General features: G+C 45.4%; 1 protein-coding gene across 1 annotated transcript in view; it reads right to left on the minus strand.

Annotated features, from left to right (window-relative positions):
- Positions 1–27,324, minus strand: part of TNFAIP8 (TNF alpha induced protein 8) — an 87,156-nt gene that overhangs the window by 33,950 nt on the left and 25,882 nt on the right. The window lies entirely within an intron of this gene.

Genomic DNA, 27,324 nt, shown 5'->3' on the forward strand with positions numbered 1-27,324 from the left:
AAAGGCCCAGTCACAGAATTTTCTGCAGCACAGCAATTCAATAACATACATCTTTTATAGTATTCCACACTTCTCATACATATTAGATTTTCTGACCAGAGGATACAGAACAGATACTAAAGCAATGAGTTACTTAATGAGAGGACTCTGACTCCATTAGAACTTACCTCTGTAGGAACATTTTTCTATTTATTAGTTCCTTTTGATACATGTTTAGTACATGTTTAGGCTAAAGAACAATGCTTAGTGGAAATACTGACCCAACTATAAAAGCAGAGGCAAAAATCTAGACTCCAGATTAGCATTCCCAGCTCAGACACAGACCCAATTTCCTGGTGAGCAGAATTCATACCTCCCAGAGGTGTTGAGAGTCTTTACATACACATGAAAAGTGCTTTGGAGGTCTTTGGGAAAAAAGGTGCTATAAACAGCCCAGATCATTGAAGTCTGGCTAAACAGAAGTATCTTTCAAGCTGCAATCAGGAAGCTAGAGACTCAAATCATTGATTTGATGGTGTCATTTAGCAGTGCGCCTTCAGAATAAACACCATGGAGCACCATAAAATCCAATACTCCATGATATCCATGTAAACTTACGAGAACACACTCAGGAAGAAGGATGGTCTTAGTGTTAAAAGCACGGAACTCAAAATCTAAGTTTAATTCCTGAGAATGCTTCTGACTTTGTGAGACCTTGGGCAAATCACTTAATATATCAGTACCTCAGTTTCCCACCCATAACATTTTTGTTGTAACTATTTGGAATACAAGATCTTCAGAGCAGAGCCTGTCTCTTACTATATGTTTGTACAGTGGCTAGCACTGGAGCAGGCAAATAGCAGCCCATGGGCAGGATCCAGTTCTGCAGAATTAGCCTCTGACAGGCTGGTGCCACTATATTTTCCAGTGTCACTCCAGTTACGGGAAAATGCAGCTCAGTTGGCTGTGGATCACCTTCTAGGCCAATGGGAGCTGGAGGAAATGGTGTCTCGGTCCAAGTCCCTTCCCACAGCTCCCATTGGCCAGGAATGGTGATCTGCAGCCAGTGGGAGCTGCAATCAGACATACATAAATTTATTTGCACAGATGCAAATAAATATAATGGCAGCAGCCCTCCAGGGATTAGTCATGGTGAACAGCTGCCATTCTATTCCCTCCCCCCCCCCCCCCCCGGGCTAGCACAATGGGGCCTATGCCTTTGCACAGGGTACTAAGTGCTACTGAAATACAATTTTGTATCTGTAAATCAGAGATCCATAGCTTCTGCTAGTGGGGGCTCCTAGGTTGTTCCCTAAGGAAACCTTGGTCTTCACTGCTGGCACAAGTTCAGCAGGGAAAATGAGAATCTCACCAAATGGTAATAGCTGCTGTCCTAAAGAAAAAATTACAGCACAGCTAAAGAAGCCCATTTTCATGTGAGAAGATACTCTTTCTGCACTCCCCTGCTCACTATGCACTAGTCGGGAATGACTAGATAGCCATCAGTAATTCACTAAAAATGCATAGTATAGAAGAGGCAGGAATAACTGAAGTGACAGACAAGATCAACAGCCATAGTCCTTGGGGCCAATTAACCAAAGGCAGAATTTTTGACATCCGCCCATAATTTGATATGGTATGCAAGGGCTTTCCATGAGTAAATTTACACAACAGAAGCCTACTTGTCCCCTCCTCCAGAGGAATGATTCTTGTAGTTAAAACTTCAGAGAATCCTACAACTCTGTAGGTTTCTGAAATGTATAAGCCACTTTTCTAAAGTGGTTTTAGAAGCCTCCAGTACTATTCGGGGAGCATTCAAAAACAAAATATTGACAGATTGTTAAAAATGCTGTGTCTGACTCAAACTGAACGTAAGTCTACTCTGCAGAGCCATTAAAAATAGTCTCTCCTTCCTTAGGATAGCTGCCTCCTAAGGCCACAGCTGATACTTAAGTGATAACAGTTTTTCTACTTTTCACTTCTATCAGCCCTACAGACCCAAAACAGGATTAGGAATCTCAGCTAGTTTCCTGACTTGTGCAAAACTATTCAACAGTTAAATCCGAATGGCAGAGCCTGGGGTTCTAATTGAACAAAACCAGACTAGCCCCCTAGCCCTGTCCCTTTCTCCAGGCCATGCCCCTCCCTCTCCCTGCCTATTACATTTCCCCCTCCCATGGTGACTTACTCTCCCCTAACCTCACTCACATTCACTGGGCTGGAGCAGGGGTGAGGGTTCTGGGGTGGGGCCAAGGGATTCACAATACAGGACAGGGCTATGGATTGAGGCAGGGGATTGGGATAATAGAGGGGGGAGAGAGCTCTGAGGTGGGGCTGGAAAGGAGGGGTTCAGGATGTCGGGAGGACACTGGCTGAGGCAAAGAGTTGAGAGCTCTGGGGTGGGGCCAGAGATTAGGGGTTTGGAATGCAGGAGAGGGCTTGGAGTTTGGAATGCAGGAGAGGGCAGAGCATAAACCTCTGGCAGCTCCAAGTCACGCAGTGGGCCTAAGGAAGTCTCTGTCTGTCCTTGCTCTGCACTGCACCCCTGAAGTGGCCAGCAGGTCCACTCAACGGTGAGAGGTAGGAAGATTCAGGAAGCTCTGTGCACTGCTCTTGTCCATATGTAGAGCTGGTTCTTGGTCAGCGTGTGGAGACCTGTGTTCCCTCCTCACCCAGGGGCCGGACCTTCTGGACACAGCATGCTGCCAGGACAGGTGGGGACTAGCCTGTGTTAGGCCTGCAGCACCACTGATCAGACTGGACCTGCCAATTTTTCTGTTTGACCAGGCATTGCAGTCAAAAACTGGACACCTGGTCACCCTACAGGGCCATCAATTTTTTCAAATTCTCTTCCATATCCACTCCCTGAATAATAGCTATTCAAATCCAGTAAAGGAAATTCTTCACCTCTCAGATGTGCTACCACATTATGATATGCCTAGTGCTTAGGAAACTCGAACTAGCACAGAAAACTGCAACACAGGCAACCACAAGCACATCAAATCTGCCCTGAATTCTCTCTATAGGTTTCCCATAGAAGCTGGAATCAAGTTCCTTATCTTCAAGTTGCTCCATGGCCTGGATATCTAAAAGACCACTTAAAGTTCTAGCATGAATCTTGTGGTCAATAACAACTGAGGACTGTCACACACACACCTGAGCCTCACCACTTTTGTCTCCAAGTGCAAGATGCATTTCTTTGACTTGTTCTTTTATAACAAAAATATACAGCAACACGTGTACTTAACTTTCCAAGATACTATACTGCACATGCTCCTCCCATCAGGAGAGGATGAGAGAACAAACAACAAATGACAGTGTTGCTGCATGCACTTTATTGGAGCAATTTCTGTTGATGAAAAATACACGCTTTTGAGTTTTCACAGCGATCTTCTTCCAGAAGTGGAAGGCTCTCGTACTATAAAGTGTTGTGTAAAGAATCAACGTAAAACAGGATAGGGCAGTTTTTGGACAATGCAACTGCCCAGATAAAATGAAAGTAATATTTGGCTCACAGACAGTCACTTGTGATGATGTGTGAGTCAGAAAGAGCCCAACTTGACTTTCTGAATGAGTGAACAAGTCTGGTAGTTTTAACTGCCAAGTGAATAAGTGTGATATGAAATGGTTAAGGTTCAAAGGAGCAGAACTACAAAACCATTTTCACAAATTTGCTGTTCAGACTAAAGTTACTGTGCAGCAACCTAGACTATAAATGTACAGTGGACAATGATACTGTGCAGTGAAAGTCAAAGAATGTGGCTTGATGCATTACTATTTGAAAAGTGTACTATGTCAAGCTATACTTCAGAATCTTCAGCTTGTGTCTACACTGTACCGGTAGCTCAAAATAAGCTACGCAATTTGAACTATGCAAATTGCATAGCTTATTTCGAGTCAATTTCAAAATAACTTATTTCGTAATTTTGCACAATCCACGCAGTGTCAAATTTTGAAATAACCCACTATTCCAAAACATCCCTTACTCCTTGTGGAACGAGGTATCAGGGATGTTGGACTAGCGAGCCCATTATATTTCAAAATAATGGGCATGCTGTTAAGACACAGGATAAATAGCTCCGCAGTGTAGACATAGCCTCACTGAACTACGCCAGGCAAGTTAGTGCACTGAAAACTGGTGCGCTGCAGATTCACATTATTCCCTCAAGAAGAAAAAAAGATCTTTATAATTCAGATCATCTTGAAAGTCAGAGAGTAACTCCCTCAAATGCATGACTTCAAAACCCCTACAATATCACCTTTAAAAAAGACTACTGGATAGGCTGTCTTCTCAGGGCAGGAGAGAATTCTTCAAGGAAAAATAAGCTTTTTCTACACTATGTAGCTGCTAGCAACATGGCTGTCTGGACACAGCTGACTGGTCAAAGTTCAACAGCGTAGTCACTGTATCAGCTCTTTCGGCGACAACATACTGTTCACTTTGGCGCTTGCTGTGGAAAAACTTTTGTCTTTCGATGTGTGCAGGGAGCACCTCTGAAAGACAAAAGTTTTGTTGTTCAATTGTCAGTGTTGACATAGCCTACAGCAAAAAAAATGAAAATTAAAAAAAAAAAAAATCAGGTATTACTCATGTTTTGCCTCTTAAAACACAACTTAAGATTCCTGTGTTGCATATGCATTTCTTCATTAGATACTCTAGTAGTGTCTAACTTTGTTCCCCTTATATAGCTCAAATGAATGGAGAGGAAAAACCACCTACAGAATAATGCCCACCAAGGCTACGTCTAGACTGCAAGCCTCTTTTGAAAAAGAGCGTCTAGACTGCAAGCAGTACTTTCGAAAAAGCAAGCCGCTTTTTCGAAAGAAAGCATCCAGGCAGTCTGGATGCTCTCTTTTGAAAAAGCCCTGTTTGCATTCAAGAACGCCTTTTTTCGAAAGAGCACTTTTGAAAAAAGGCATTTTTCCTTGTGAAATGAGGTTTTCTGACGTCGAAAGAAAAGCCGCGTTCTTTCAATTTAATTTCGAAAGAACACGGCTGTAGTCTAGACGCAGGTGAAGTTTTTTTTAAAAAAAGGCTACTTTTTTCGAAAAAACCCTTGAGTCTGGACACAGCCCAAGGGAAGAGCAGTGAATTCAGTTAAGACGATACTGAAACCTAATGTCTAGATATCCAACTGGTGGGCAATTGATCAATGGATTACAGGCCCACTGACAGGGGGAAGGTAAAGGGAGCAGCTGCCCTGGGACCTGGCGATTCAAAGGAGCCCAGGCTCTGAGCCTCCGCTGCTGCTACTACAACAAGAGGCCAGAACCCTGGACCCTTTATATCACTGCTGGAGAGCCAATCTGCATGGTTCTGAGCACCTGGGAGGAGGAGGCGGCAGTGTCGCAGTCCGGGCGGTTGCTGGCTGCCCCCTGCCCCGCCCCTCCACACTTTGCCTAGGGGCCTGCAGAAGCTGTTGATCCCCTCATAGGTTACAAAATAGCAGCACTGCTGGGGGTGGTGGTGCAATAGGAGAAAGCTTGCAGGGTGGTCACAACCGAGTTCTTAAGCCTCAAAGGAGCGGAGAATCTAAAATGGAAAATAAACAAAAACAAAAAACCAACAACAAAATCAAAAACCCAAAATATTTTCTGCTAAGTAGGTAGTGTAGGACTCTTTCAGGTTTTATAAGTGTATTCTTAGCAAAAAGAGGGCACAACCAATTTTTTAAAAATTCTTTCAGGCCATGTTTGGTGATGTTCCTTAAGCCAGATAAATATAATCACTGGGCAGTGCATCTCCCCACCCTAAATCAATTGTGCTGCTGCTTCAAGGCTGAGCGTTTGTCTTACTGTGGCTGTCAACAAACTGCAGTAAGCCTTTGATTGTATATTGCAGAAACATGCTTACTTCTAAATATGCCTATTTTTATCTGGACTTAGACCTGAATGCTTACTCCCATGGGAGAAAGTTCTGAGGTCAATCCAATGTATTTTCAAAATTAAACACAAAACTTATTTTACTTTAGCTCTCTCTCTCATACAGTCACCCACCCACATTTCTTCTACTGCAGGGATCTCAAACTTCCGGTCCATGGGCCACCATCTACAGATCAGAGTATATTCACAGTTTGGCTGGGAAAAAGCTCGTCTGAACACATCCTCCAAGCTCCAGCCCTTCCTACCACTGCCCCACCTTCATTACACCCGTCCCACAAGAAACCTGGTTTTGGAGATTACCAAAGGACCCTGGCACAGTAGGACTTGAAACCATCTGGAAACAGAAGGCCTAAAACTGGCTACCCCGCCTCAGTTCTAGTCTTTTTATTTCCAGATGGTTTCAAGTATCTTCTTGGGTGTGGAGGCAGAGATGAAGTGAAATGATGGTAATGATTGTTCTCCTCTACTACCTTACATGTAATTGTATAAGGCAGTATTCTTTTGTTTGATTCTCCCCCACCCTGGAAAAGAATGGCTGTCCAAGGTAGTAGTTACTATCAGGTGACTAGGTCGCCTGACTGTAGCATCCCAGTGTTCATGAGTCAGATGAAGTACGGAGGGCTGACAGAAAAACCAAGCCTTTTCACAGTTCATTGTTCTGGCTGATGGGTCATGAGCCCTATCTGGCTTTTCCACTGTAGTACTTAAAGTGTTAGCAGTGGAGATTACCCAAAGTAGCACATATGGCACACACATCCAGTATCATTTTCTTCAGATACAGAAATGATACACATTGGATAACTGCATTCAGTAAATTATAACCGTTTCATAATGATATCTTAGCCATGTTGCATAAATAATATCTCAGTCATGACAATGTCACAACACACATTGCAGCAGATGTACTTTTATGTACCAGAGGGTCAGTCGATATGGTGGGTCTAGCAAAGATCTGCCAAAATTGAATGCAGATCAGTCTTTGGTCGACCTGATTATTCTAACCTGGTGAAGAAAAGTAAAGGAAGTCAATGAGAAAGTTTCTCCCATCCCCGTGGTGCAGACCTCGCACAATAACTGAACTTAAGGTACATTGACTCCAGCTACATTATTCACATAGCTGGAGTTGCATAGCTTAACTCGACTTTCTGCTATAGTATAGATGTAATCTCACTGATTGTCTGAACAGGAAGGAGGACTGAATGGGCATTCAGGCTCTAAAGTTTTACCTTATTTTATTTATGAGTAAGTTTATGTAAAAAAGTAATAGTTCTACATTTGTAAGTGGCATTTTTTTCCACAATAAAAAGATAGCACTAATAATCGTACAAAGTGAATTGAAAAATACTATTTCTTTCATCTTTTTACAGTGCAATTTTAAGAACATATAAAGTGACCACTGTACCCTTTCTATTCTATGTAATTGAAATCAATGCATTAGAAAATGTAGAAAATATCCCAACAAATGTAAACAGAATTCTATTAATGGCAAGAGTAATCATGATTTTAATCTCTTGCTTACTTTTTTTAAAATCATTTGACAGTTCTATAAGCTATTTTATTTTTATTCTCCCAAACCCTGAGTAGAAGAGACACAACATGCAATTATGTTACTGTACTCTTTTTGTTGCAAAATTGACACTGGTTTGTCCTACAAACATAGGAACAATGAAAAAAAATACTAGTTTTTGTTGAGCCTTTAGGCAGTTTGGGGTTTTGGATATCAGTTAAAAAGGAATTTTGACTAATTGTGCAACTGTATTGGAGCAGTTTAAATGGCTCTGCAGCCAAAAAGCCTCTGGACACAGTAACTGATCTGCTCCTGCTACTCTGATTTCTATTTGCTTTTATTTTTTTTAACAGGAAATTATGTTTTCAAGTGCACCAAGGTAATCCAGACATTGTTCAGGTTTGCTTGTCACCAGGAATATTTAATGCTTCTAATGCACAGACTAGGACTAGGATCATTTTACCAGGAAAATAATATTTTCATATCATATCAGTTTTTATAGCATGTTATCTGTTAAGAACAACCTTGGAACAAATTGAAATCTACACTATCAGTCTTAAACACAAGCCAACAAGCTGTTTTCAGCTTATCAAAGTTTACTCAACAAATAGACTATATGAATATAAGTAGGGTTAAAGCAACACACCAGGAGTGACAAATGTATGAAAGTGTCTACATTCATAGGCCCTGTCATCACTACATACTGAACTCAATCCTGTATTGCCCTCCCCCCTTAACATGGCAGCCACCGTTTGCTTTCATTGCCACATGCCACCACAAGCACTATACTCTGAGGGTCAGCCTGTGAGATAACCTCATGGTAACAACACTCATCAGAAGCTAATGCAGTGAAAACATGCAACTAAGGGCACCCATAATCTCATAACCCCACTGTGGAACCATTCCTACACACTATCTTGTTATCCACACATGACCCCTTGTTAGAAGTTGTCTGCCTTCATAGAACTAGATAAATTCATAGAGGGTAGGTCCATCAACGGCTATTAGCCGAGACAGGCAGGTGTCCCTAACCTCCGTTTGTCAGAAGTTGGGAATGGGTGACAGGGAGGGATCACTTGATGCTTACCTGTTCTGTTCACTCCCTCTGGGGCATTGGTTGCTGTTGGAAGACAGGATACTGGGCTGGATGGATCTTTGGTCTAACCCAGAATGGCTGTTCTTATGTTCATAGCATGAGTATCCTGGCACAGCTTTGAGCAAAATTAGCAAAACTCATGACTTCAGCAGTGCAAAGCAGCATCTTGAAGCAGAGTTCCCCCTAGTTTCCCCCCATACATGTGGGGAATGAATTTTATTACACATCACCTCCATATTGGTGCATGTCACAAAATTCAGGTGGTGAGGTTGGGGAAGTGTGGAAGGGGACTCAGGACAAGAGTAGAGGATTGGGCTGAAGGCTCTGGCTGCAGGTGCAGACTCTGGGGTGGGGCTGGGGATGAAAGGCTTGGGCACAGGCTTCCCTGAGGCAATGGTGGAGAGAAAGGTTTCTCCTCCCGTTTCCTTCCCTGCAGCAGCACCTGGGCAGAGGGTAGGGAAAGAGGCACATCTCCCCTGGACACAGTGGCTCCAGGCCAGCTCATTTTGGGCCCAGAGAGAGGCGCCTGTCCCATGGGCTGCATCAGAGTTGGGATGAATGCACATTCAAAACTTGGGTGCTGCACACAAGGCCCACCCTGCCCCTACACAGCCAACAATAAGGGAGAGTAAGACCCAATGAATAGATATAGAAGGCTATAAGCTGGGATACTAAAATAGTTTTGAGTCAAAGGTGGTGGAGAGGAGGACTTGATATCTCAGGGTATGTCTACACTGCAAAGTTAATTCGAAATAACAGCTGTTATTTCGAATTAACTTTAATAGCGTCTATACATGCAAACCGCTATTTCAAAATTAATTTGAAATAGCGGAGCCCTTAATTCGAATTTGGTAAACCTCATTCTACGAGGAGTAATGCCAAATTCGAAATACCTATTTCGAATTAAGTGCTGTGTAGACACTTAATTCAAAATAGGGGGCATCCAGCCCTTCCCAGGGAGCCTTGGTGGCCACTCTGGCACAACCAGGAAAACTTACTCTCCTCTCCCCCAGCCCCAGAGCCATTAAAGGGGTAGACCCTGGCCACAGTGCCTATGCCAGCTCCAAGCTGGAGAAGGTGGGCACCTTCCTGATCCAGGGTGGAGATCATGGATCTTATTCAGGTTTGGGGGGGATGCCCCCAACGTCCATGATCTCCACACTAGATGGAGGAATGTGGCCGTCTATGGCAGGATAGCTGCCAGCCTGGCCACCAAAGAACACATCCGAACCCAGGAGCAGGTTTGCATGAAAATCAAGTTGGTCCGGCAAGACCCCCCAACTCTGGGCCCTGAACTTCCCCTCCCCCTTCTTCTCCTTGCTTCCCCCTTCCAGCTCCCTCCTCCCAGTTTTACCCCTCCCCTCTCCCACCTCCTTTTCCCAATCTCCCCAGAGGTTCATTCCCCTGCCCCCAGTTTTGTTCAATAAATCCAGTTTCTATTTTTGAACATAACATGTCTTTTATTTGACATCAGGACGGGGGGCTAGGGAGGGTAAGTGGAAGGACGTGAGGGAGGAATGGGGCACGAGCCCCTGGTGGGGAGGACTGGGCCGGGTTGTGCAGCGCATGCGCCGTGCTCCCCGGGGACGGGCCCATGCACCCTAGGGGGGCGCTAGAGGGCGGCACCACGCTCCCGGACCGCCAAAATGGCTCAGGCCGGCCCTGGTTCTCCAGTAATTTCAAAGGGGGGTTGAGTGCCGGCCGCTACAGCAGCAGCAGTGGTGGCCAGGACCACTTTGAAGTGTCGGGCCTCAGAGCAATTCCCCCTTTTGCCCCCTCCTCCCTTGGTGGGCCTGGCTCCCAATAACGAGTGTTTGTGTTCTTGGGCCAAAAGCTGTACACTGTGTAGGGGTCACGTGCATTAAAAGGAGCCATCATTCAATCCAAACCTCTGTGACTAACAAAAAAACAGATAGTATCATGAGCTTTTGTGGGCACAACTCACAAATAATGTCATCTGAAGAACTGAGTTGTGCCTACGAAAGCTCATGATACCATCTATCTTTTTCTGTTAGTCTCTAAGGGTATGTCTACACTACAGCACTAATTCGAACTAATGTAATTCGAATTAGTTAATTCGAACTAAGCTAATTTGAACTAGTGCATCTAGACCTAAAAACTAGTTCAAATTAGCGTTTTGCTAATTCGAACTAGCATGTCCACATTGAGTGGACTCTGAACCTAGGTTAAGGATAGCCGGAAGCAGTGCTGGCAGGGCATCAGATTAGGACTTAGAGCGTGGAGCTGCTGTCTCAGGCTAGCCGAGGGCTGTGGTTAAAGGGACCCGACCTCCACCCCAGACAGACAGTTCTCAGGGGTTCCCCGCTCACTTGTCTAACTCGATGAGGGACAGCAAAACAGTCCTGGCTTGGAGAGCCCTGAATGCCCACACTCGGCACATCACAGCACTCAGCCATTAGCCCGGCTGCACTTGCCACAGGCTGCCATCCGAGGGGGGGGGGGGGGTCAATTGGGGAGCTGCAGGAGAGCTTCCACCCCAGTCCTCCCCATCGGGGGCTCGTACCCCATTTCTCCCTCACCTCCTTCCACTTACCCCTCCCTAGCCCCCCTTCCTGATGTAAAAAATAAAGGACACGTGTGTTCAAAAATAGAAACTCTCTTTATTGAACAAAACTCGGGGAGACTGGGAAAAGAAGGTGGGAGAGGGGAAGAGAGAGGGTGGGAGAGGGGAGGGCAACTAAAATGATCAGGGGTTTGGAACAGGTCTCATATGAAGAGAGGCTAAAGAGACTGGGACTTTTCAGCTTAGAAAAGAGGAGACTGAGGGGGGATATGATAGAGGTCTATAACAGCACGAGTGGTGTGGAGAGGGTGCATAAAGAAAAGTTCTTCATTAGTTCCCATAATAGAAGGACTAGAGGACACCAAATGTAATGAATGGGTAACAGGCTTCAAACTAATAACAGAAAGTTCTTCACAAAGCAAATAGTAAACCTGTGGAACTCCTTGCTGCAGGAGGCTGTGAAGGCTAGAACTAGAACAGAGTTTAAAGAGAAGTTAGATAAATTCATGGAGGCTGGGTCCATGGAGTGGTATTAGCCAGGGGGTAGAAATGGTGTCCCTGGCCTCTGTTTTGGAAGGCTGGAGATGGATGGCACGAGACAAATGGCTTGGTCATTGTCTTCGGTCCATCCCCTCCGGGGTAGCTGGTATTGGCCGCTGTCGGCAGACAGGCTACTGGGCTAGATGGACCTTTGGTCTGACCCAGTACAGCTGTTCTAAGCTCAGGGCTCAGGGTCGGGGGTCTCACTGGACCACCTTGATTTTCATGCAAACCTGCTCCTGGGTGGCCAGGCTGGCAGCTATCCTGCCCTAGACGGCCACTTTCCTGTGCCTAGTGCGGAGGTCGTGGATGAGGTCCACGATGTCCGCACTAGACCAGGCGGGCACCCACCTCTTGCGGTCCCGGGCAGACTCCTGGGAGCCGCCAGCCTGGTCCCGGGAAGAGGCGGAGGGGCTGGGTGGCAGCGGGTGGCTGGTTCATTCCGTGCCAGGTGCAGGGTCTGCTGGCTGGGTGCTGACAGGCTTGCACCTGGCACGGGCACCGTAGCCAGACCGTGCCCCTTTAAGGGCTCCGGGGCCAGGAGGGGGGCAGAAGAGTTTCCCTGGTGGTGCCCAGAGTGGCCACCAGGGAAAGCTGGGGAGGGCTAGCCTCCCACTAGTTCGAATTAAGTGGCTACACAGCCCTTAATTCAAACTGCTTAATTAAAACTAGGCATTAGTCCTCGTAGAATGAGGTTTACCTAGTTCGAATTAAGTTCGAACTAGCGGCTTGTATGTGTAGCCCCTATCAACGTTAATTCGAACTAACATCTGTTAGTTCGAATTAACTTTGTAGTGTAGACATACCCATAGGTACTACAGGACCACCTGTTTTTTATACTTTTTTTTTTAAAGTTACAGACTAATCCGGCTACCCCTCTGAGACTTCCAAACCTCTCTGTCTGCATGATCCCATTCAAATGCTGCTATTGCAGTATTCTTCGATGTAAGTATCTGCCACCATCTCTGACCTCAAAACTGCCTCAAATGCAGGCCATCATTCATGGCAGAAGCTTGTACAGAGGTACGAAAAACAAACCCGGCCTCTATAAATGGCCATAAGTCTTGGTCCCAGTAATTGGGGAGAAAGAAGATCCATATATTCAGCACCTAATAGCACATTACCACACAAGCTTGCTTACTTCCAGGAAATGATTTGACTTAGAAATGGTGTATAAATAACTATGTGTAAATAGGGGTGCCAGATAGTTTCACAAAAAATACCGAACATGGTGGGGAAAAAAATTGTTGGGGTGGGGGAAACCAAAATTGTTGAGCAAAAAAAAAAAAAAAAAAGACTCACAGCACCTTTAAGTCACCATGCTTCCCCCCGCCCCCTCCAGCAGGGGAAGAATGTCCCAAGCAGCCTTCCGTCCGAGAAAAACAGAAAATATTTTCTGTTTTTTTTTTTAACTGGACAAAAGCTGCAAATACCAGATACCTAGCAACCCTATATGTAAAAGCTTACAGAATGGAGAGAGAAGCACTGTAATCAAAGTTAACTTCAGGGATACACTAGGGACCAACACATGTTGACTGCTATCAGCCTTCCTTTTATGGATTCACACCAAGATCTGCAAAGGCAATTGTGTGAGGTTAACAACAGTTTAATACTCCTCCAGGAGCAGGGCCGGGAGCCAGAGCTGGTGCGCAGCAGGAGATTACTTAGGCCAGTGGTCACCAACCAGTAGATCGGGATCTATTGGTGGATCTTGGAGCCTCTGACAGGGGTTCCTGACTGGTTTGGCCAAGAGGCTAAGTGCCGGCACTTCAGCTGTTGCCTACCCCCACTGCTGCTCATCTCCTGCCCTTTGCCTTGGAGTTGCCCCTCCCTCTGTGGAGCCTCCTACTTTCTGGGCAGGGCAGCGGAGGGACAGGAGGGGTGCTGATGTCAAGGTGACCCTTCTCCCACTCTGTATCCTTTCTCCACAGAACAGAGAGGGGGCACAACAGGACTTGGGATGCAGTTTGTTGGCTGCTTTAGGGAGTGGTCCAGGGCCAGAGCAGGGGTGAGCCTGCCTTAGCCCCACTGCACCACCACCCAGGAGCCACCTGAGGCAAGCAATGCCCAGCTGGAGCCCACATCCTGAACTCCTGCCCCAGTCATGAACCCCCTCCTACATCCCAAGTCCCTGCCCTAGCCCCGAGCACCCCTATATCCAAACGCCGTCCCACAGCCTGCAACTAGAACCCCTCCTACATCCCAAATGCCTGCCCCAAGCTCAGCTCAGAGTCCCTCTCGCACTCCAGATCCCTTAATCCAAGCCCAGAGCCTGCACCCCAACCCTCTGCCCCAGCTTGGTGAAACTGAGTAAGGATGGGCAAGGGGGGAAGGATGGAGTGAGCAGGGGCGGGGCTTCAGAGAAGGGGCAGGAAGGAGGCAGGGAAAGGGTAGATCTTGGATTGCACTTAAATTAAAAAAGTCATCTTGTGCTTAAAAAGGTTGGAGACCCCTGACTTAGGCATACTGGCTCCCCGCCTAGCTTCCAGGAAGCCGGCTGCACTGTGGGCTCTGCAGTATACGCCTTCTACTGCAAAGCTTGCAACACGTGACAGCATCCGGCTCCCCAGGAGCAGGCTGGCATCTGGGAACTGGTATGTGCCCACAGGGCAGAAGAGTTTAACCACAATAGAAACTGAGAGAAGCTCATGCTTATCAGTTAATCGGTTAAACTCTTACAACCCTGTCTCCCTACAGACAACCGCCAGTGGGCTTTCAAATAGCCAAAAGCACATGCCACAATCATTCTGCACCTGCACAGCCTGTTACTGAACCATTCCTTGCTGCTGTCAGGGCTCTCCATGTACAGTTTCATGAGCCATTGCATTCAGGTGTAGGCAGGATCACTAAGGATTACTAAGGGTCACTAAGTGGGCATTTCCACTTAGCCTTTTGATCCTGGAAGAAGGTCTCCACTTGCAGCTTCCTGAACAAGCCAATGTGCCAAAAGATGTGTGCTTTATGCACCTTCCTGGACAAGCCTGTATTAATGTCTGTGAAATGCCCAGAGTAATCCACAACCGTCTGCAGAAGCATTGAGGAATACCCCTTGCAGTTAATGTATTCTGAGGATAGGTGATCTGGTGCCAGAATTGGATTGTGTGCACCATCTATCAACCCACCGTGGTTTGGGAAGCCCATCCAAGCAAAGCTATTCATAATATCATGCACGTTGCCTAGAGTCACGGTCTTTTGAAGCAGGATGCAATTGATGGCCCTGAACACTTCCATCAGCATGACTCCAACGGTCGGCTTTCCCACTCCAAGCAGATTGGTGACTGAGAGAAAGCGGTCTGGAGTAGCTAGTTTCCACAGTGATCGCCATGAGGTTCTCCACCAGCAAGCAGGGCAGCTCTTATTCATGCATTCTTGCACCACGAGGTAGGAGTGAGCTCAGTACATGGTCCCATGAAAGAGGCTTTCCGCATCTGAAAGTTTTGCAGCCACTGCTCATCATCCCAGACTTGCATGACAATGTGATCCTACCACTCAGTGCTTGTTTTTTGAGCCCAAAAAGCAGTTTCCACTGTGATCAGCACCTCCATGAACGCCACAAGAAATCTTGTGTTGTACAAACATTACTGGGAATCCTCATCGTCATTTTGCAGCTTCAGGAATAACATGACTGCTATAAACGATGTGCTAGTATGAACTAGCAACAATTTCATCAACAACTAGGGATACATTCCCACACTCGAGGAGGTAGTGTAAACAGCACAGAAACTGTTGAAAGATGGCACCAAACGCACATGGAACCACAAGGGTCGCTGAGATGCGATGCACTACAGAGCATTGGGACAGGACCCGCAACCTCTGCAGCAGAAGAGGAAGAGGTGCTCTGTGGGATAGGTGTCCACAATGCACTGCTCCCAAAGGTGCCATGAGTATGGCCATGCTAATGCATTGGTGGTTGATAGCATGAACATCCAATAGTGTTTTCACTGCTGGAGAGCACTGCTCACAGAGCACATATGCCAGTGTAGACATGGCCAAAGCCTAAGTTTTAAATCAGGCAAAGCTAGACAACATACTGAGGCCTATGAAAGGATAAAATTATTGGTAGGCTCTCATTTCATTACAGGAGATGAAAAGCCGGATTTAAACTGATTTGAGGGCAAAGTACTGTTTGCTTTTTTAAAACACAGTTCAGCTGTAGTTTATTTTACAAGCAGGCATACCTCTTTATGGAATGTATGTTAAAATGAATACCTTGATTTATAGAAGTCTCAAAATGGTTTTTGAGTCAGCTTATTGTTAGCGTTAAAGCCAAACTGAAGGTCATATTTACAAATGGAAAGTTTGGGGGGGGGGGGGGGGGGGACCTTGGGGGTTGTTTTTTGTTGTTGTTTGTTTTTTTTTGCAAAAGCTGAATTTTTTCTTATGAACACAATGGGCTAGGTTTTTTTAAATGTCTGCTCAAAATACTTAGGTCCTAACAACTCCCCCGAAGATGTTTGGTATCAGAAGCATTTCAGGAGTCCAATCCTCCCAACCCCTTTTTAAAAAGGGGGAAAATAAATCTTGATTATGGGTGAACTTTTGAGAAGCACCTAGGAATTAGGATTCTATGACAAGGTGCTGATAAAAACTACAAACAGAAGCCAGCATTCAAGCTCTTTGGAGCACCCACAGTACTAGGTGTGGTTGAAGTAGGAGTGGGTTGGAAAGGTTCGAAGAACTCACTTTTACCTGTAATGTATTAAGATAATTAGCTCACCAGCTGGATAACTGCCAGAAGATGACAAATGACATAATAGGATGAGCCAGGGAGGGAGGTCCTTTAGCTGCTGCAATATTTGTTTTGTATCTGCAGCGAAAGGGGGAAATAAAGAAGACACTTGGTGAAGTTACTCTGGTGGACTGTGTATGCTGTTCAGTTCTCTTAGAAGGCATACCAGTAGGGTTGCCAGGTGTCCAGTTTTGAACCGGACAGTCCAGTATTTGAGCTCTCTGTTCGGGAAACAAATTGAGAAAATAGAGAAAATATAAATGTCCGATATTTTCTAAATAAGATGTAATATAGATTGTGATGTAATGTCAAGTGTATCCAGTACTGTTGTAACCATCTGGCAACCCTACTTACCAGCCAGGGTTTCTAGGAACTGAAGGAGGAACCATTTACAGTTTTTAAGCTGCCTCCTCGCATGTACCAACTCCTGCCTGTCCCTTCTCCTCTCCTCCCCATGCTGCTGCTTCTGGGGGCGGAAGGGGAGCAGGAGGCAGGAAGCTCGATGGGAGTTGATACTTGCGCCTGCATTGCCCCCTGTGCTGCTGCCTTGTGGGAGGTAGCAGGGGGTACAGGTAATTCCACAGGAACTGGCACATGGGGCGGAGTTGGCTTAAAAGCCAGCTCCCTCCACACGGTGGCTCCCACCTTCCCTCTTATACAGAGGCAGCAGCATGTATAAGAGGGCGGGGGGTTGAATGTAACAGTTAGGGTTAACTAATGAGCCTAAGCTCAGCAGTTAACCATGTGCTCAGGTACACGCTCACATCCCTCGTTCAGTGTGCGGGAGGGGGCTGCCGGGAAGCAGGTGTGGCATCTGGCCAGGAAGGAGGGTGCAGGAGTGGGCTGTGGGGTAGGGGAAAAGCCTTCACGCAACTCTTTTCTGCAGTGCCATTTCCCCAACGGGAAGAGAACCCACTTCCTCTCCCCACCAGGCAAAGCCTGTGGGTTGGATTCAGTCTCAGCTTGCCTGACTCCGGCCTGCGAGGGGTCTAGGAGGGAGCCCTGAGGCTCAGGGGCTGGAGACAGGGAAACAGAAGGCCAGATATTACCCCGAGCCGTAGGTTCCCTACTCCTGATTTAAATTAAGAAAAACAAAACTTATTTCAATTAAAGACCTGAGTAAGTTCTGGTAAATCTTCTAGTAGGCCATAAATCCAGTTTCTTTATTACGATACCCCCTGACTTCACAACACCCCTTTCAAGATCAATGGGTCATACGCATGCCAATCACAACATGTAATACATCTCACCTAATGGACGAAATACCCCAGTAACAACTCTGCGGGTGAAACCATGCCATCACTACTTTTCCAAATTAACTCACTCAGAAAAATGATTAGACAGAAACACCGTATCATCTGTGTATGAGCATTTTTCACAAGAGGATCACTCCATATCTAACCTTATCAAAGAAAACCTGCACAAAACATTCAGAAGACAAGCCTGGGGCCTTAAATTCATAATCTTTTCTAGAAGACACCAAAAGACTTCATTATACCAATCTGCAACCCACTAACCATTCTGCCTGTGTCAATAGAGATTTTAACAGCCCATTTCATTTTAAATAGTCTCAGACTATATATTAACCACACACGCCAAACAATCTTCTTATGCTAAACAATCTATTCCTCCTTGTATTTAGCTGACGTATTGTACCATTCCCAGGCCTGAAGAAGAGCTCTGCATAACTCACAAGTTTTTTTTCCCCCACAAACAAAAGTTGGTCCAATGAAAGATACTTCCTCACCCACCTTCTCTCTCCAGATATTTACACTGCATTTCTCACAATGTAGTTAAGTGCTGAGAAAAACTATATAAGTAATAAGATGAAATAATGCCATTCACACTAAAAACAATTCAGAACTTCAACATGATTTTCCAAACCAGAAAATAGTCTCTCTCATGACACCTGTTTTCTTATGTCTGTCAGAGGTGGTAGCTACTGTAATTAAAATTACATAATTTTACTATAGAAAATGTAAGTGTCTTTTGTTTAGAGCTGTTGAGTGATTGAACTACCGGATTTAAAAACTGCTCAAGTTAGTTAAACAAGTGGAAATGCTCAACAGCAAATATAAGAGTCTCCAACAGTCTAGTTGTGCACGTGTGTGTATACACTAGAGATGTGAAAGGTTAACCGGTTAAAGGTGATGCTTACCAATTCTGGTTAACTGTTGGGGGCTAGAGTAGCTTCCCATCTGGCACGGGCAGGGGGATGCTCCAGGCATCCAGAGCAGTCCCTATGCAGTGGGCCTAGGCGCGTCACAGGCAGGGGCTGATCCAGACACCCAGCCCTTCCTTGTCAGGAGGATGTGAGCAGCACAAGTGTTGGCAATTCATAAGGAGGAGAGGGTGGCTACGCAGTGGGAATCAAGATAAGTAGCAGTTTCACTTTCCAAGCGGCTGGCAGCACAGCTGCCCTCTGCTCCTCCAGCCTGTGCTCACACTGCTTGCCGCTGCCCATGGGTCTCTTGTCTGCTCCCCTGAGGCTGCAGATGAGCATTCCTCACCTTCCTTGCTTCTGCCTAGGACTGTCAACTCCCTGCTCCCCACAGCTTCTGCCCCACAGAGTGGCTGCTGCCCCCCACAGGGACGGGGGTGAGGAATGTCAGTGCTGGATTTGTGTAGGGCACCAGCACTGGTAGGAATGGCCTTGCCTCAGCCATTCCTCGGGCTCCCACGTGCACAACATTTAAGTGTCTTTGGCCATTCACAATCATCTGGAGAACTCTGAGGTTCAATCAGAGAAACTTCCAATTGCCAGGAAAAGTGAAGGTTTACAGGTGCAGAAGTGACAATCAACGTCACTGAATCAACATCACTGAACTTCTGAACATGAAAGATAGGGTGTAGGCATCAAAAGTAATGCTATACAGCTTCTGCTCTCGCTAAGGATGATTTGTGGTGAGTGGTTGAGAAGGAAAGACTATGTGAGTTGCATCATGGGTGGCAGGTGGACTTCCTCCTCCCCGGGAGGATACCTCTGCTGTCCACCTCTTCTGCACGAGGCTCCACTCCATGCGGCTGGAGCCCTGAACCCCTCTCTCCTCATCATCCTCCAGTGGCCCCAGCCAGCCAGAACTGCAAGATGCCCCCTCTCTGAGTCAAACCAGTGAGCCCAGGCCAGAGCAGCTCCATTCTAGTGTTCCATGAGAATGGCTGTAGCCAGAGAAGCCAGAGCCTTTCCTGGCCTAATACACCATCCGGCCACAAGTTGCATGCAAATATGTGCACATGCAACTTTGCATTTGTATAGCTTTTTCATCAATGGGGTTCAAAATACTGTACAGATGTTTAGTCTCAACTCCTACAAAACAAGTACTTATTCTCATTTTGGAAAAGGAGACATTAATAGAAATCAATGACTTGCATGCAGAAGTTTGGAAACAGACCTGTCAACAGAACCCAGTTCTCTGCATTTTGAGTCCTGTGTTTAAATACTACGTAATCCCATTCCCTATGCCCGCTGAAACTCTCTCTCTGCATGCTGTGGCTAGATTAGTTTTATACAGTACCACTAGGGGGCAACAGTTACATGATAATTGCTATTTTATCTGAACCTAAAAATCCATTGTTTCTTTTTCTTTTGAAATTTATTTTATACCAGATCTTCATTTAAAGTAACTTAAATGAAATTCTAAAGGGCGCATAACGCCAAAGTGGGGATCAAAAAGTCAACATGCTGCAGTTTAACATCAAAAACCGTTTCATGTTAAATTTGTATATAGTCATGCAAATAAATTACTGAAAGCTATTTGAGCAATAAATAAATAGTAGGCTGGTCATATACTGGAATATATTTGAAAAAAATTCAATTTCGCTGGCTGCCATACAAGATTTATGACCCATACCTAAAAACTCCATATAAGAAAATGTTCAAGTTGCAAAACCAGCATATGCCACAATTAAACTATATTACCTTCCACATATTCATCATAGTACATAGTTCCTTTCTTACTTGTGCTATTATGTTTTTCCAATATTTATATGTGCACATAATCACATATACCCCTCTGTTTCCTTTATTTTATATTAGTTTTATCAACATAATGGTCCAATTTCTCTAACAGAAAACTTTTTGGAAGCAAAAGTCTCTTCTGTCACAGGTATTTGAATATTTTTTTCTCCAACCTAGGTTCTCTTTTTCAACCAGCAGGACAGCTCTTCGAGGCATTTGAGAGGTACAAAAATGCATAATTTAAAGGTATTTCACCATTTACTGAAAAATTAAACCTCAATATTTAGTTTATGGGGTTCTTTTGGGGGCTTTTAAAGTTAACTTTAAGGATATTATTCCTTGATTTACTGATTTCGCCCACTGACAGAGCTTTGAAATTTATCAGTGAGATTTCCTTTTTCATGATATAAGTTACCTTCTCTAATAAAAAAAAATGTCTGGAGGTGTGGAGGGCTACAAAGACAGGTCAGCAATGCATATGTGGCAGTACACGATTTCAGCATACACTTTCTAAGGTCATAACTAAGGCTAAGATTTTGTCACGGGTACTTACAGTAAAAGTTATAGACAAGTCATGAGGAATAAAGAAAAATTTATGGAAGCATGTGACCTGTCCCTGACTTTTACTAAAAATATCCATGACAAAATGGAGAGCCCACGGGAAACTCACAAGGGCTCAGAGCCACAGGGTCATGCCCTCCTCTTCTCCCTCTGCCCCCTCCACTGAGGCTCACAGCTCCAGGGTCCACCCCTCCTACTGGCTGTGGCAAGAGTCAAGCCCCCATCAGCTGCAAGAAAAATTGTGGGCAGGGGAGGAGACGGGGGAGGAGAGAAGAGCTGGCCAGGAGTTACAAGAGATTAGGCCAGGGGCTATGTGGCAGGCATACCACACCTGGAGGCCAACATTAGAGTTGGTGGTGAACTGCAGACCTGCTGGTTTTACAACAAATTTGGTGGAGACTCCCATCAATGTCACAGAGAGCGCTGTTGGTACCTTTGAGGAGCCCAACGCACAACCCCGCCTTAAACAGTGAGGAGGAGAGTGGGGGGGGGGGCATATGACCAAGGGATCTGGCTAAGCGAAAAAGCGAGGATCTGTTTAAGAATCTACAGTCTAGTCAGTCCAAAGCAGTCAAACATGTGAGAGCCCCATGGGAGAGCACGGTAAGGAACAATGTTTCCTCTAATTTTTCCCATCTCGGAGAAGAATGAATTGTGTTATGTGCCCCAATATGGAGGTGATGTGTCAGACATCACCTTCACATTAGTGCACGTCACAAAATTCATGTGGCAGGGGCAGAGCCAAGTGGTTCTGAATGTGGGAAGGTTGGGGTGCAATGGTGAGGGCCCTGGCTAGGGATGCAGGATCTGCCTGAGGGTGGAGCCACAGAGAAGAGGCTTAGGGCTGGGACACAAGAGACGATGGCTGGGAGGATGTGGGCTCTGGGATGGGGCTAGGTAGAGGGTTTGAGGTGAAGGAGGATGCTCCAGGGCTACTGTGAGGAAAGAGGATTCCCTCTCCCTCCCAGATTTTTGTCCTTGCACCAGCACTTGAGCTGGAGGGGAAAGGCACTCTTCCCACTATGGCAGCTCCAGAGCTGGGGTGGCAGGACAGGAGCCCCACCTAGGCATGTTCAAGAGGAGCCTGAGTTGGAGCAGGAGGTGGCCCACCTCAGACTCAGCTGGGTTCAGGGCCGTGGAAGAAGCACCCCAACCACAGCAGGTTCAGACTGGCACTGGCTTCAGGCCATCCCTCATCAAGCCATAGCAAGTTGGAGGCTGGGCTAGGTTGGAGTTGGGGTGGGGTGGACCTCTCCCACTAAATAGGCAGCTGTGCGGCCATGTAGCTTACATGGAACTCGGGTAAGGAACCTCAGCTAAGTTTGTAAATGCTTTTTCATTACAATGGTTCAGTGAATAGACAGGGCCCAATCCAACATAGAAGAACCCATATTTATTTCCATTAATTCACTCATACTAAAAGAGGTAATAGTAAAACAAAGAGAGAGAGCGTTATCAGCTTTTTGTTTCCCTGTAGAGTTAGCCAAGTAGGGCCATGCACAGCAGTTAGTTTATGTACAGTGGACATCCACTCAATCCTCCTGAGAGATCTAGCTGAAGCTTTCATGGAGGACCTCTGAAATCCTCTCCCCAAGATCTTGAGGGATGGCAGCCTTACTTCTTCCTCCATGTTAAAACATTTCCCCATATTATTTTCGCAGGCACTATTGCAGTAAACAAGCTAACAGCATACAGGCCTGGCCAGTCTACCTTGGAACACAAGTAGCACTTGTACTTCCTGTGCCTTTGTTACCCCCAGGAGCAAGATAACAGCCAACATCACCACCATCTGTGGAAAATAATGTCAGTGCCCTGAAGTCATACTCACAGAAACAAGTAAAAATTGTATTGTTTCATGCAGCTGAATCATTCCCTCCTTCAATTCAAACCATGAATTGTTTTTTGCTATGTCTCATAGCAACCCATCCTCCACAAAATCGTCATGTCCTCCATTGTTGTAGGTCTTCCTGCAGCACTGCAAATACCAGAGAACTGTTCATCTGGTGTTTACAATATTCATGACAACAGTTCAGAGCTGTGCAGGTGCCATGCTTCTGTCAGAGATATTGGACAGCAAGAGGTGCTGAGCTGGTATGTTGAGCTTTTTTTTAAAAGAAGTTAATATTATTGGATGTGGATGTAATAGTTATGTGATTGGAACTTAACACCTTGCTTCCAGACATCCCATCACAACTTGTTGCTGTCCCACAATGCATTACCTAAATTTTGCAAAAGAAACGGCACCCCATATGATGGCAAGTTGCACACTGGTGTACCGTGTCATGGTGCATTATTCTGTGCTTTAACCCAAGCACTTCTGGGTGAATACATGCAATGTCAACACAAAGAGCCAAGTATGCACACACAGAAGCAATTAACTAATTGCAGCAGCTTTATGTGGATGCAGTTTGCATTAACCAAAGTTTGTAGTATAGATGCTGCCTAATCACTTCCAGGCAAAAAGCAATCCGTGAAAAAAATTCCATTGAAAATGTGAATATTTTCAGAAAACTATGAGGAACTGAGAAGAGGTCAGAAAGGAAGCACTGATTATGCAAACCCAACTGGTAGCAGTCACCACTTGACATATATATAATTGATTTAAATAATAAACCTAGCTAATATTCTTTAATATATAATCCTTTTATTGATTCTGATAGTCACATAGATATAAAATGTGATCCCAGTTAAAATTATTTGAAAAAAATTGTAAAAGCATAACGATCCACATAATTCTAACAAAAATGTTCACAGTAAAATTGGTAAGATTTTCATTTTAATTCATCTGAGACTATATTAGAGATGTGCATCATATTGTGAAAAAATGTTTAAATGCAGTTTTGAAATATAACATCTGAACTGCAGAACAAAATCTCCCCTTCCCAAACCCAAGGGAAAAAAAGTAGAAATGATTTTATCTATCATTACAATGATACATTAAAAGAACATTGATTACATGTAGGAGAGCCTAAAAGTGCTGTTTTGTTCTTAGAGCTAAGGAACAAAACAATATATTTTTTTCTCCCCTCCAATCACACTAAAATCACAAAGACAGGTTCTAAAGTCAAACAGTAATGGCCAATTACATCCTTTACCTCTATCCTGTTCTGTAACAGTATAACCAAAAGAGAAACATTTAAGAAATACATATTAGCAGAAAGCAATAGAATACCATCTCTTTTCAATAGAAGTTGAATCTCTCTAGTCTGGCAACATTCATGGTCTGGCATGCTTATAGTTAGCTGAATGTCTACTTATCATTAGGGATGTGAATGAGGGCTGGAGCATCCCCCCCCCCCCCCAATCCACTGTGAGCAGGGATCTGCTCCAGTCCAGTGGTGGGTGGGGGAGGAGGAAGGAAGGCTCCAGCCTGGCCAGAGCAGTCTTGGTCTGTGGCAGGACCAGCCTGGGCACACCACAGGCAGGGGCGCTTCAGCCCAGCTGCAGCAGAGAGGCCACTCCTGGCCAGCCATGGTGGGCGTGGTTGGGCTGGAATGGCCCCCACTCACCCTGTTTAATTGGTTAACTGGTTAAAACATAATGTTTAAGCAGGATTTTATATCCCAACTTATCATGGGTGTGGTCAAGTTTCCTGCAGTACCGGAAAGTTTGTTTACAATTGCCAGTTCTGGCTCTCAGTGTTCTGTGCTGTAATTTAGCTCTAATTTACCCCCTCCCCCCGAATGTCTTCTAAGAGCCCCGCAAGCAGTGGAAGTGTTGGTAATACAGCTTAACGTAAGCATGGTTTTCATGTTTTATCTACTTATTTCCTTGTGTCAATACAGTAAAACGGTGTAACAGCACTAAAACTTTGTTATGAAGAGAGCTGATAAGCCTTGGCTAGGCACAGGCTTACAGAGGATATATCAGTACAGTCATATATTATTAAGCAGCACTGCAAGCATTGTTCCATTTATTTGCCTCAGCAAAATAAAAACAACAACAGACCCACTTACTATGACATTGACCTCTTATGTTTCAGCAAATTCCCTGTTTCGGCACTGGTCTGGTCCTGAAGGTGCCTTACTAGGGAGATTCAGCCTGCATTGGGCAGCATCATAACCACACAATGACAAACCCAATATGTTAATTTAAAAAAAGGTCACTAATCTCAGCATCAGTCCTGGATTAACAAAAAATTGTTAATAGCAACAATTGTAGCATATTACCTGAAAAGCACAGTTAAGTTCCAGCAGCACTCGGTCAAGCTACTCTGCTGACATTTATGTTTGACTCAAGGGTTATGCTATGTTTTCTTAAATCAGGTCATGTCAGCACTCATGTAACAAAGCTTATTCACACAACAAAAAAAGTCAACAGAACTTTACCTAAACTGCAAATAGTGAACATGTTTGGTCAACAAAAGACTAGAGATGTCACTCTTGTTTTGGGAATTTGGCTTCATAATCCACTATGGTATTTACAACATAGTTCTTATTGTATTTGTGGACCAACTACCAGTTTTGCAGTGGCATCAAGATGGATGCTTAACATACATTATACAAATACTTAACCTTTACTCAAATACCCTGCAGAATTATAGCCAGCACTCCACGTGGCCTAGGGCAGGGGTCAGCAACCTTTAAGAAGTGGTGTGCCAAGATTTAACTTATTCACTTCTATTTACAGATCTCTGTGCCGGGGGTTGAAGGGGCAGGGACAAGCTGGGTATGGCGATCATATTTTCTGAACCAGCTGCAACTGCAACTAAGGAGAACAGCTTAATTTAAATTATTAAACAGAGTAAGTGTTTTAGCTTCCTCATGGTAATTAATCAAACTTCTTTTTAAATAAAGTAAAATATTAAATTTATGTCCCACACAAAAGGTTTCTAGGTTTTATTCATGGCAGGGGTGGGGAACCTTTTTTTGGGTCGTGGGTCACTGACCCACAGAGAAATCAATTGGGGACCACAAAAATGAGAAGCAAAAAACTCCTCCAAAAACCCCCAACCCTCACTGATGTGGCCCCCAACCGAGGCACCTCACTCCTATGGCGCTCCAGCACCCAGAGGGTGAGGGGAAGGGGCAGGAACAACTGAGGTTCAGGGTTTCCCATACACCAGATTTACTTTTCTGGAGTTCTGGAATTAGTGGATTTCATGGACACCCTCCCCCCCCCCCCCCTTAGGCTCTTGGGTAGGGACAAAAATGAAGGGTTCAGTGGACGAGACAGGGTTGCCAGCAAGTAGGACAGGCATCAGGAGCAGGATCTGGGAAGGAGATGGGGTGCAGAAGGGGGAGAGGTTGCAAGATCTGGGTGGGCAGTAGAGTGCAGAAAAAGGCTGGGAGTAGGGTGTCTGGCCAGGTGGAGGGAGCAGGAACAAGGGAGGATGCAGTGTGTGGCCAGGAAGGAGGATATAGGAATAAGATGGAGGTAGGGTATTTGGCCAGGAGGGAAGGTGCAGGAGCAAAGGAGGGTGTCGGAGCAAGTTGGGGGTGCGGAGGCGAGTGAGGGGGATTAGGTTAGGTTGTAGGGAACTGGGCATGAGCAGGAACGCTTACCTGGCTTTGTACCCTCTTGCAGTGGGGAAAGCTTCATGTGTTACTGTGCTGCTGTTCTCCCAGCAGGGTGGGAATAGAGAGGCAGCTCAGCACCCCGCCATGCAGCAGTGAACCTGTGGAGCAGCACCAGCTCGGGCTTCCTGCTTGAAAGACATACAAGGGGGTGTCTGTGTCTGTGTGTGTGCGCGTGTGTGAAGAAAGCCCTGACCTTCCCTGCCAGACCCAACTTGCAGCGGAGAGCAGTAGAGCGATCAGCTCCATGACCTGCCACTCCCCCAGCCGCCTGGATGGAGGAGGCAGTAGCACCATTGGACCGGGTCCCTGCACAGCAAAGGTAGTCCCACAGTGGAGGGAGGGGTCTGTGTGGGGGTGAAGCAGCTGCAGTGGGTGGTGGGGGCTCGCTGGGAATTGAAGAATGCTCCGGATTCCAGAAACTGCATGCCACTGGAAGTTCTCTGGGGGCAAGTGGGAGGGAGGGAGGCTGTTGCTACTGGGCCGTGAGCATGAGCCTGTCCCAACCATGGGAAAGGAAATGGCCGTGGAGCTGGGGGGGGAGAGGGAAAGGGGGGCTAGTGTTCCCCACACACCAGAAAAGGTAGAGATTTGCATGCCAGTGAAAATCCTCATGTGTGCCACTTATGGCATGCATGCTGTAAGTTGCCAGTCCCTAGGCTAGGGTATTTGAAAGCTAGCAGAGACAAGAAACGTGGAGTTTTAAGAAGTTGAGTAAATCAACATAGGATCTATAAACAGGGAGAGGCTCAATCATGAAATCACATATGTAAGACGCACAATCAAGGATACAGTAATGATGGAACTTTTTATTTACAGTCAGTGCTGGAAAAAAGGTTTTAATGGCAATTTCAATATATTTGGTGCCTATAAAATAAAGTAATAAGACTATTTTTCTACCATCTTTGTATTCATCCCTGCATCTATACACTGCTAGAAGCTGAAATATATGCCCCTAACAATGAATTCAAAGAAAAAAGGCAAAACAAAAATGTTTATAGGATCATTAAAGCTGTATGTGCATCAAAAAC

The sequence above is a fragment of the Pelodiscus sinensis genome, chromosome 6 (assembly GCF_049634645.1).
Source record: "Pelodiscus sinensis isolate JC-2024 chromosome 6, ASM4963464v1, whole genome shotgun sequence".
Classification (NCBI taxonomy): Eukaryota; Metazoa; Chordata; order Testudines; family Trionychidae; genus Pelodiscus; species Pelodiscus sinensis.